This window comes from Mercurialis annua, linkage group LG8 (assembly GCF_937616625.2).
Source record: "Mercurialis annua linkage group LG8, ddMerAnnu1.2, whole genome shotgun sequence".
Lineage (NCBI taxonomy): Eukaryota > Viridiplantae > Streptophyta > Magnoliopsida > Malpighiales > Euphorbiaceae > Mercurialis > Mercurialis annua.
Genome location: NC_065577.1, coordinates 19,529,969 through 19,543,163, shown reverse-complemented (window position 1 = coordinate 19,543,163; position 13,195 = coordinate 19,529,969).

Here is a 13,195-nt window from a genome sequence, read left to right as displayed (position 1 = left end):
GCGATTTAAGCCAAATGTTTACAAACATTTCGAAACAAATCCAAACGTTTCACCTTTTTAGCGATTTAAGCCAAACTTCTACAAACCCCACAAAATAAATCCAAATGTTTCAAGTTTTTAGCGATTTAAGCCAAACATTTACAAATGCTACGAAACAAATCCAAAAGTTTCACCTTTTTAGCATTTTAAGCCAAACCTTTACAAACGTTACGAAACAAATCCAAACTTTTCACCTTTGTAGCAATTTAAGCCAAACGTTTACAAACGGAACAAAACAAATCCAAACGTTTCCCCATTTTAGCAGTTTAAAATAAACGTTTAGAAAGGCTACGAAACAAATCCAAACGTTTCACCTTTTTAGCGATTTAAGCCAAACGTTTACAAACGTTATGAAACCAATCCAAACGTTTCACATTTTTATAAATTTAAGCGAAACGTTTACAAATGTTACGAAACAAATCAAAACGTTTCACCTTTTTAGTGATTTAAGCCGAATGTTTAGAAATATTACGAAACAAACCAAACGTTTCACCTTTTTAGCGATTTAAGCTAAATGTTTACAAACGTTACAAAACAAATCCAAATGTTTTCCCATTTTAGTAATTTAAGCCAAACGTTTAAACCCTTATGTAACAAATCCAAACGTTTCGCCTTTTTAGCGATATAAGCCAAACGTTGACAAACGTTAAGAAACAAATCCAAACGTTTCACATTTTTAGCGATTGAAGCCAAACATTTACAAATGTAACGAAAAAAATCGAAGCGTTTCACCTTTTTAGCAATTTAAGCTAAATGTTTACAAACGCTAAGAAACAAATCCAAACGTTTCCCCTTTTTAGCGATTTAGGCCAAACGTTTACAAACGTTAGAAAAAAATCCAAACGTTTCACCTTCGTAGCGATTTAAGCCAAACATTTACAAACGGTATGAAACTAATCCAAACGTTTCCCCTTTTTAGCGAATTAAGCCAAACGTTTACAAACGTTAACGAAACTAATCCAAATTTTTAAAACATTACGAAACCCTTTTTAGCAATTTAAGCGAAACATTTACAAACGTTACGAAATAAATCCAGACTTTTCACCTTTTTAGCGATTTAAAACAAATATTTACAAACGTTAAGAAACTAATCCAAACGTTTCACCTTTTTAGCGATTGAATCCAAACATTTACAAACGTAACGAAACAAATCCAAGCGTTTCACCTTTTTAGCAATTTAAGCTAAATGTTTACAAACGCTAAGAAACAAATCCAAATGTTTCCCCTTTTTAGCGATTTAGGCTAAACGTTTACAAACGCTACAAAACAAATCCAAACGTTTCGCCTTCGTAGCGATTTAAGCCAAACGTTTTCAAACAGTATGAAACTAATCCAAACGTTTCCCCTTTTTAGCGAATTAATCCAAACGTTTACAATTGTTAACGAAACTAATCCAAATGTTTAAAACGTTACGAAACCCTTTTTAGCAAATTAAGCGAAACGTTTGCAAACGTTACGAAACAAATCCAAAAGTTTCGCCTTTTTAGCGATTTAAAACAAACGTTTACAAACGTTAAGAAACTAATCCAAACGTTTCACCTTTTTCGCGATCTAAGCCAAATGTTTACAATTGTTACGATACAAAACCAAACGTTTCACCTTTTTAGCTATTTAAGCCAAACGTTTACAAACGTTACGAAACAAATCCAATTGTTACGAAACAAAATCCAACGTTTACAAACGTTACGAAACAATTCCAAGCATTTCACCTTTTTAGCAATTTAAGCCAAACGTATACAAACGCTACGAAACAAATCCAAGAGTTTAACCTTTTTAGCGATTTAAGCCAAACGTTTACTAATATTGCAAAACAAATTGAAATGTTTCCCCTTTTTAGCAATTAAAGCAAAATGTTTACAAACGTTTCACCTTTTTAGTGATTTAAGCCAAACGTCTACAAACGCTGCGAAATAAATCCAAACGCTTCACCTTTTTAGCGACTTAAGCCAAACGTTTACAAACCTTATGAAACAAATCCAAACGTTTCCCCTTTGTAGCGATTTAAGCCAAACTTTTACAAAAGCTACAAAACAAATCCAAACGTTTCACCTTTTTAGAGATTTAAGCCGAAAGTTTACAAACGTTAAGAAACAAATGCAAACGTTTCACATTTTTAGCGATTGAAGAAAAACATTTACAAACGTAACAAAACAAATCCAAGCGTTTCACCTTTTTAGCAATTTAAGCTAAATGTTTATAAACGCTAAGAAGCAAATCCAAACGTTTCCCTTTTCTAACGATTTAAGCCAAACGTTTAAAAACGTTACAAAACAAATCCAAACGTTTCCCCTTTGTAGCGATTTAAGCCAAACGCTTACAAATTGTATGAAACAAATCCAAACGTTTCCCCTTTTTAGCGAATTAAGCCAAACATTTACAAACATTACCAAACTAATCCAAATGTTAAAAACGTTACGAAACCCTTTTTAGCAATTTAAGTGAAACGTTTACAAACGTTACGAAACAAATCCAAACGCTTCACCATTTTAGCGATTTAAAACAAACGTTTACAAACGTTAAGAAACAAATCCAAACGTTTCACCATTTTAGCAATTTAAGCCAAACGTTTACAATCGTTACGAAACAAATTTAAATGTTACGAAACAAAACTAAACGTTTCACCTTTTTAGCAATTTAAGCCAAACGTTTACAAACGTTACGAAACAAATCCAAATGTTACGAAACAAAATCCAAGCGTTTAACCTTTTTAGCGATTTAAACCAAACGTTTACAAATGTTGCAAAACAAATTGAAACGTTTCCCCTTTTTAGCGATTTAAGCAAAATGTTTACAACAGTTTCACCTTTTTAGCGATTTAAGCCAAACGTCTACAAACGCTAAGAAATAAATCAAAACGCTTCACCTTTTTAGCGATTTAAGCCAAACGTTTACAAACGTTACGAAACAAATCCAAACGTTTCCGCTTTGTAGCGATTTAAGCCAAACTTTTACAAACGCCACAAAACAAATCCAAACGTTTAACCTTTTTAGCGATTTAAGCCGAACGTTTACAAACGTTAAGAACAAATGCATACTTTTCACATTTTTAGCGGTTGAAGCCAAACATTTACAAACATAACGAAACAAATCCAAGCGTTTAACCTTTTTAGAAATTTAAGCCTAACGTTTACCAACTGTACGAAACAAATGCGAATGTTTCACTTTTTTAGCTATATCAACCGAAACGTTTACAAACGTTGCGAAACAAAACCAAGTGTTTCACCTTTTTACCAATTTAAGCCAAATGTTTACAGACATTCCAAAACAAATCCAGGTGTTTCCCCTTTTTAGCAGTTCTAGCCAAACATTTACAAATGATATGAAACAAATAAAAGTGTTTCACCTTTTTAGCATTTTAAGCCAAATGTTTACAAATGTTACGAAACAAATCAGAATGTTTCACCTTTGTAACGATTTAAGCCGAACGTTTACAAACGTTACGAAACAAAACCAAATGTTTCACCTTTTTAGCGATTTAAGCCAAACGTTTACAAACTTTATGAATCAAATCCAAATGTTTCCCCATTTTAGCAATATAAGCCAAACGTTTCAAACGTTACGAAACAAATACAAATGTTTTTCCTTTTTAGCGATTTAAGCCAAACGTTTACAAACGTTAAGAAACAAATCCAAACGTTTCATATGTTTAGCGATTGAAGCCAAACGTTTAAAAACGTGCCGAAACAAATCCAAGTGTTTCACCTTTTTAGCAATTTAAACAAAACGTTTACAAACGGTACGAAACAAATCCAAATATTTCACCTTTTTAGCGATTTAGGCCAAACGTTTACAAACGCTACGAAACAAATCCAAACTTTTCACCTTTTTAGCGATTTAGGCCAAACCTTTACAGACGTTACGAAACAAATCCAAACGTTTCTCCTTTGTAGCGATTTATGCCTAATGTTTACAAACGGTGTGAAACAAATCCAAATATTTCAACTTTTTAGCTAATTAAGCCAAACGTTTGCAAACGTTACAAAACTAATCCAAATGTTTAAAACGTTACGAAATCCTTTTTAGCAATTTCAGCCAACATTTACAAATCCAAACGTTTCACCTTATTATTGATTTAAACCAAACGTTTACAAACGTTACGAAAGAAATCCAAACGTTACGAAACAAAACCAAACGTTTCACCTTTTTAGGGATTTAAGCCAAACGTTTACAAACGTTACGAAACAAATCCAAATGTTACGAAACAAAACCAAACGTTTACAAACATTGCGAAACAAATCCAAGAGTTTCACCTTTTTAGCAATTTAAGCCAAACGTATACAAACGCTATGAAACAAATCCAAGTGTTTAACCTTTTAGCGAGTTAAGCCAAACGTTTAGAAATGTTGGAAAACAAAGTCAAACATTTCACCTTTTTAGCGATTTAAGCAAAATGTTTACAAACGTTACGAAACAAATCCAAACGTTTCACCTTTATAGCGATTTAAGCCAAACGTTTACAAATGGTACAAAACAATTCCAAATGTTTCACCTTTTTAGCGATTTAAGCCTAACGTTTACAAATGCTACGAAACAAATCCTAACGTTTCACCTTTTTAGCGATTTAAGCCAAACGTTACGAAACAAATCCAAAAGTTTCCCCTTTTTAGCGATTTAAGCCAAACGTTTACAAACGGTACGAAACAAATCCAAACGTTTTCCCTTTTTAGCGATTTAAGTCAAACGTTTACAATGGCTACGAAAAAAATCCAAATGTTCCACCTTTTTAGCGACCTAAGCCAAACGTTTACAAACGATACAAAACAAATCAAAACGTTTACAAACGTTACATAACAAATCCAAACGTTTAAAACGTTACGAAACAAATCCAAACGTTTCACATTTTTAACAATTTAAGACGAACGTTTACAAACGTTGCGAAACAAAACCAAGCGTTTCACGTTTTTAGTAATTTAAGCCAAACGTTTACAAAAATTAGAAAATATATCCAAGCGTTTCACCTTTTCAGCAATATTAGCCAAATGTTTACGAATGTTACGAAACAAATCAAAGCGTTTCACCTTTTTAGCAATTTAAGCCAAACGTTTACAAACATTACAAAACAAATCCAAACGTTTCGCCTTTTTTGCGATTTAAGCCAAACGTTTACAAACGTTACAAAACAAATCCAAACGTTTCACTTTTTTAGCGATTTAAGCCAAACGTTTACAAAGCATATGAAACAAATCCAAATGTTATACCTTTTTCGCAATTGAAGCCAAACTTTTACAAACGTTACGAAACAAATCCAAGTGTTTCACCTTATTAGCAATATAAGCCAAACGTTTACAAACGTTACCAAATAAATTCAAGCGTTTCACCTTTTTAGCTATTTAAGCTAAGCGTTTACAAATGTTACGAAACAAATCCAAACGTTTCACCATTTTAGCGAATTAAGCCAAACGTTGACAAATGTTACGAAAGTAATCCAAAAGTTTAAAATGTTACGAAAAACTTTTTCGCAATTTAAACCAAATGTTTACAAACATTATGAAACAAATCCAAATGTTTCATCTTTTTGGCGATTTAAAACAAACGTTACGAAACAAATCCAAACGTTTCACCTTTTTAGCGAATTAAGCCAAACGCTTACAAACGGTACGAAACTAATCCAAACGCTTAAAAAGGATACGAAACTAATCCAAACGTTTAAAATGTTACAAAACCCTTTTTAGCAATTTAGGCCAAACGTTTACAAATGTTACGAAACAAATCCAAACGTTTCACCTTTTTAAGGATTAAAAACAAACGTTTCCAAACGTTACAAAACAAATCCAAACGTTTCACCTTTTAAGCGATTTAAGCCAAACGTTTCCAAAAGTTACGAAAAAAATCCAAACGTTTCCCCTTTTTAGTGATTTAAGCCAAACAAAAACAAACGTTACGAAACAAATCCAAGCGTTACGAAACAAAATCAAACGTTCCACCTTTTTAGCGATTTAAGCCAAACATTTACAAACGTTACGAAACAAATGCAAACGTTACGAAACAAAATCAAACGTTTACAAAAATTACGAAACAAATCCAAGCGTTTAACCTTTTTAACAATTTAAGCCAAACGTAGTTTAATTTTTTTAGGGATTTAAGCCACACGTTTACAAATGTTGCAAAACAAATTCAAACGTTTCACCTTTTTAGCGATTTAAACCAAATGTGTACAAACGCTAGAAAACAAATCCAAACGTTTCACCTTGTTAGAGATTTAAGCCAAGCGTCTACAAACAGTATGAAACAAATCAAATGTTTCACCTTTTTAGCGATTTAAGCCAACATTTACAAACACTACCAAACAAATCCAAACGTTTCACCTTTTTAGCGATTTAAGCCGAACGTTTACAAACGTTACGAAAAAAAACCAAATGTTTCACCTTTTTAGCGATTTAAGCCAAACGTTTACACACGTTACGAAACAAATCCAAATGTTTCCCCATTTTAGTAATTTAAGCTAAACGTTTATAACGTTACGAAACAAATCCAAACGTTTCCCTTTATTAGCGATTTAACGTTTAAAAACGTAACGAAACAAATCCAAGTGTTTCACCTTTTTACCAATTTAAGCCAAATGTTTTTTAACGATTTAAATCAAACGTTTACAAACACTACGAAACAAATTTAAACATTTCACTTGTTTCGCAATTTAGGCGAAACCTTTATAGAGGTTACTAAACAAATCCAATCGTATCACCTCTGTAACGATTTATGCCAAACATTTACAAAAGGTACGAAACAAATCCAAACATTTCACCTTTTTAGCTAATTAAGCCAAACGTTTACAAACATTACGAAACTAATACAAACATTTAAAACGTTACGAAACCCTTGTTAGCAATTTAAGTCAAACGTTTATAAACGTTACGAAATAAATCCAAACGTTTCACCTTTTTAACGATTTAAGCCAAACGTTTACAAACGTTATGAAACAAATCCAAATGTTACGAAACAAAACCAAATGTTTACAAACGTTGCAAAACAAATCCAAGCGTTTCCCCTTTTTGGAAATTTAAGCCAAACGTATACAAACGCTACGAAACAAATCCAAGTGTTTAACCTTTTTAGAGATTTAAGCCAAACATTTACAAATGTTGCAAAACAAATTCAAACATTTCACCTTTTTAGCGATTTAAGCCAAATGTTTACAAATGTTACGAAACAAATCCAAACGTTTCACCTTTTTAGAGATATAAGCCAAAGGTTTACAAACGTAACAAAAAAAATCCAAACGTTTCACCTTTTTAGCAATTTAAGGCAAACGTTTACAAACATTACGAAACAAATCCAAACGTTTCCGTTTTTAGCGATTTAAGCCAAACGTTTACAAACGTTACGAAATAAATCCAAATGTTTCACCTTTTTAGCTTTTTAAGCAAAATGTTTACAAACGTTACGAAAAAAATCCAAATGTTTCACCTTTTTAGCAATTTAAGCCAAACGTTTGCTAACGTTACGAAACAAATCCAAATTTTTACAAATGTTACGAAAAAAACCCAAACATTTAAAATGTTATGAAACAAATCCAAACGTTTCAGATTTTTAACGATCTAAGCAAAACGTTTACAAACGGTACGAAACCAAGCCAAACCATTTCATCTTTTTAGTAAATTATGCCAAACATTTACAAACATTAGAAAACATATCCAAGCGTTTCACCTTTTTAGCAATTTTAGCCAAACGTTTACAAATGATACGAAACGAATCAAAGCGTTTCACCTTTTTAGCAATTTAAGCCAAACGTTTACAAACGTTACAAACAAATCCAAACGTTTCCCCTTTTTTGCATTTTAAGCCAAATGTTTACAAACATCACAAAACAAATCCAAACGTTTCACCTATTTAGTGATTTAAGTCAAACGTATACAAACGCTACGAAAAAAATCCAAAAGTTTCGCCTTTATAGAGATTTAAGCCAAAGGTTTACATACGTTACGGAACAAATCCAAAAGTTTCACCTTTGTAGCGATTTAAGCCAAACGTTTACAAACGGTACGAAACAAATCCAAACGTTACCTCTTTTTAGCAATTTAAGCCAAATGTTTACAAAGGCTACGAAACAAATCCAAAAATTTCACCTTTTTAGCGATTTAAGCCAAACGTTTAAAAACCTTACAAAACAAATCCAAACTTTTCACCTTTTTAGCGATTTAAGCCAAACGTTTAAAAACGTTATGAAACAAATCCAAACGTTTCCCCTTTTTAGCGATTTAAGCCAAACGTTTACAAAGCCTACGAAACAAATCCAAACATTTCACCTTTTTAGCGATTTAAGCCAAATGTTTACAAACCTTACAAAACAAATCCAAACGTTTAACCTTTTTAGCGATTTTAAGCCAAACGTTTACAAATGTTATGAAACAAATCCAAACGTTTCTACTTTTCAGCAATTTAAGCAAAACGTTTACAAATTATACGAAACAAATCCAAACGTTTCACCTTTTTAGCGATTTAAGCCAAACGTTTAGAAACTTTACGAAACAAAACCAAGCGTTTCACCTTTTTAGCGATTTAAACCAAACGATTACAAACGTTACGAAACAAATCCAAATGATTCCCCATTTTAGCAATTTAAGCCAAAAGTTTAAAATGTTATGAAACAAATCCAAACGTTTCGCCTTTTTAGCGATTTAAGCCAAACATTTACAAGTGTTAAGAAACAAATCCAAACGTGTCACATTTTTAGCGATTGAAGCCAAACATTTACAAACGTAACGAAACAAATCCAAGTGTTTCACCTTTTTGGCAAATTAAGCCAAACGTTTACAAACGTTACAAACAAATCCAAACGTTTCCCCTTTTTTGCATTTTAAGCCAAATGTTTACAAACATCACGAAACAAATCCAAACGTTTCACCTATTTAGCAATTTAAGTCAAACATATACAAACGCTACAAAAAAATTCCAAAAGTTTCGCCTTTATAGAGATTTAAGCCAAAGGTTTACATAAGTTACGGAACAAATCCAAAAGTTTCACCTTTGTAGCGATTTAAGCCAAACGTTTACAAACGGTACGAAACAAATCCAAACGTTTCCCCTTTCTAGCGATTTAAGCCAAATGTTTACAAAGGCTACGAAACAAATCCAAAAATTTCACCTTTTTAGCGATTTAAGCCAAACGTTTAAAAACCTTACAAAACAAATCCAAAATTTTCACCTTTTTAGCGATTTAAGCCAAACATTTACAAACGTTATGAAACAAATCCAAATGTTTCCCCTTTTTAGCGATTTAAGCCAAACGTTTACAAAGGCTACGAAACAAATCCAAACATTTCACCTTTTTAGCGATTTAAGCCAAATGTTTACAACCCTTACAAAATAAATCCAAACGTTTCACCTTTTTAGCGATTTAAGCCAAACGTTTACAAAAGTTATGAAACAAATCCAAACGTTTCTCCTTTTCAGCAATTTAAGCAAAACGTTTACAAATTATACGAAACAAATCCAAACGTTTCACCTTTGTAGCGATTTAAGCCAAACGTTTAGAAACTTGACGAAACAATACCAAGCGTTTCACCTTTTTAGCGATTTAAGCCAAACGATTACAAACGTTACGAAACAAATCCAAATGGATTCCCCATTTTAGCAATTTAAGCCAAAAGTTTAAAATGTTATGAAACAAATCCAAACGTTTCGCCTTTTTAGCGATTTAAGCCAAACGTTTACAAGTGTTAAGAAATAAATCCTAACGTGTCACATTTTTAGCGATTGAAGCCAAACATTTACAAACGTAACGAAACAAATCCATGTGTTTCACCTTTTTGGCAAATTAAGCCAAACGTTTACAAACGGTACGAAAATTATCCAAACATTTCACCTTTTTAGCGATTTATGCCAAACGTTTACAAACGCTACGAAACAAATCCAAATGTTTTCCCTTTTTAGCGATTTAGGCCAAACGTTTACAAACGTTACGAAATAAATCCAAATGTTTCCCCTTTCTAGCGATTTAAGCCAAACATTTACAAACGGTACGAAACAAATCCAAACGTTTCACCTTTTTAGCTAATTAAGCCAGACGTTTACAAACGTCACGAAACTAATCCAAACGTTTAAAACGTTACAAAACCCTTTTTAGCAATTTATGCGAAACGTTTACAAACGTAATGAAACAAATCTAAAAGTTTCACATTTTTAGTGATTTAAGCCAAACTTTTACAAACGTTACAAAGCAAATCTAAATGTTACGAAACAAAACGAAATGTTTCACCTTTTTAGTGATTTAAGTCAAGCGTTTACAAACATTACGAAACAAATCCAAACGTTATGAAACTGAACCAAACATTTGCAACATTGCGTAACAAATCCAAGCGTTTCACCTTTTTAGCAATTTAAGCCAAACGTATACAAACGCTACGAAACAAATCCAAGCGCTTAACCTTTTTAACGATGTAAGCCAAACGTTTACAAATATTGCAAAACAAATTCAAACGTTTTACCTTTTTAGCGATTTAAGCCAAATGTTTACATACGTTACGAATCAAATCCAAATGTTTCACCTTTTTAGCGATTTAAGTCAAATGTTAACAAACGCTACGAAACAAATCCAAACGTTTCACCTTTGTAGAGATTTAAGCCGAACGTTTACAAACGGTACGAAACAAATCCAAACGTTTCACCTTTGTAGCCATTAAAGCCAAACGTTTACAAACGCTACGAAACAAGTCCAAACATTTCACCTTTTCAGCGATTTAAGCCGAACGTTTACAAACGTTACTAAACAAAACCAAACATTTCACCTTTTTAGCAATTTAAGCCAATCGTTTACAAACGTTACGAAACAAATCCAAATGTTTCCCCATTTTAGCAATTTAAGCCAAACGTTTAAAATGTTACGAAACAAATTCAAACGTTTCGCCTTTTTAGCGATTTAAGCCAAACGTTTACAAACATTGCGAAACAAAACCAAGCGTTTCACCTTTTTATCAATTTAGGCCAATTGTTTACAAACATTTCAAAACAAATCCAAGTGTTTCCCCTTTATAGCAATTTTAGCGAAACGTTTACAAATGTTACGAAACAAATCCAAACATTCCAACTTTTTTAGCAATTTAAGCCAAATATTTACAAACGGTACGAAACAAATCCAAAAGTTTCACATTTTTAGCAATTTAAGCCAAATCCAAACGTTTTCCCTTTTTAGCGATTAAAGCCAAACATTAACAAACGTTACGAAACAAATCCAAACGATTCACCTTTTTAGCAATTTAAGCGAAACGTTCACAAATGTTACGAAACAAATCCAAACATTTCCCCTTTTTAGCGATTTAAGCCGAACATTTACATATGTTATGAAAGAAAACCAAACGTTTCACTTTTTTAGCGATTTAAGCCTAACATTTACAAACGTTACGAAACAAATCCAAATGTTTCCCCATTTTAGCAATATAAGCCAAACGTTTCAAATGTTACGAAACAAATTCAAATGTTTCTCCTTTTTAGCGATGTAAGCCAAACGTTAACAAACGTTAAGAAACAAATCCAAACGTTTCACATGTTTAGCGATTGAAGACAAATGTTTACAAACGTTACGAAATAAATTCAAATGTTTCACCTTTTTAGCGATTTAAGCCAAACGTTTACAAACGTTACGAAACAAATCCAAACGTTTCCCCTTTGTAGCGATTTAAGCCAAACTTTTACAAACGCTACAAAACAAATCCAAACGTTTCACCTTTTTAGCGATTTATGCCGTACGTTTACAAATGTTAAGAAACAAATCCAAACTTTTTATATTATTAGCGGTTGAAGTCAAACATTTACAAACGTAACGAAACAAATCCAAGCGTTTCACCTTTTTAGAAATTTAAGCCAAACGTTTACAAACTGTACGAAACAAATACGAACGTTTCCCATTTTTAGCTATATAAACCAAACGTTTACAAATGTTGCGAAAAAAAACCAAGCGTTTCACCTTTTTAGCCATTTAAGCCAAACGTTTACAAACATTCCAAAACAAATCCAGGCGTTTCCCCTTTTTAGCAATTTTAGCCAAACGTTTACAAATGTTATGAAACAAATCAAAGCGTTTTACCTTTTTAGCAATTTAAGCCAAATGTTTACAAACATTATGAAACAAATCCAAACGTTTCACCTTTTTAGCGATTTAAGCCAAACGTTTACAAACGCTACGAAAAAAATCTAAATGTTTCACTTTTTAGCGATTTAAGCCAAACGTTAACATACGTTGCGAAATAAATTAAAACGTTTCACTATTGTAGCGATATAAGCGAAACATTAACAAACGGTACGAAAGAAATCCAAACATTTCACCTTTTTAGCTATTTAAGCCAAACGTTTACAAAAGCCACGAAACAAATCCAAATGTTTCACCTTTTTAGCGATTTAAGCCAAACGTTTACAAACGTTTAACCAAACAAATCCAAATGTTTCACCTTTTTAGCGATTTAAGCCAAACGTTTAAAAACGTTACGAAACAAATCCAAACGTTTCACCTTTTTAGCGATTTAAGCCAAAGGTTTACAAATGTTACGAAACAAATCCAAACATTTCACCTTTTTATCCATTAAGCGAAACGTTTACAAATGTTACGAAACAAATCCAAACGTTTCACCGAAACGTTAATAAATATTACGAAACAAATCCAAACGTTTCACCTTTTTAATATACAAATCCAAATGTTTCACCTTTTTAGCGATTTAAGCCTAACGTTTACAAACGTTACAAACAAATCCAAACGTTACGAAGCAAAACCAAACGTTTACAAATGTTACGTAACAAATCCAAACAGTTCACCTTTTTAGCAATTTAATCCAAACGTATACAAACGCTACGAAACAAATACAAGCGATTAACATTTTTAGCGAATTAAGCCAAATGTTTACAAACATTACGAAACAAATCGAAATGTTTCACCTATTAAGAGATTTAAGACAAACATTTACGAACGCCAAGAAAGAAATCCAAATGTTTCCCCTTTTTAGCGATTTAAGCCAAACATTTACAAACGTTGTGAAACAAATCCAAATGTTTCACCTTTGAAGCGATTTAAGCGGAACGTTTACAAACGGCACGAAACAAATCCAAACGTTTCACCTTTGTAGCGATTTAAGCCCAACGTTTACAAACGCTACGAAACAAATCCAAACGTTTCACCTTTTTAGCGATTTAAGCCGATCGTTTACAAACGATACAAAACAAAACCAAACGT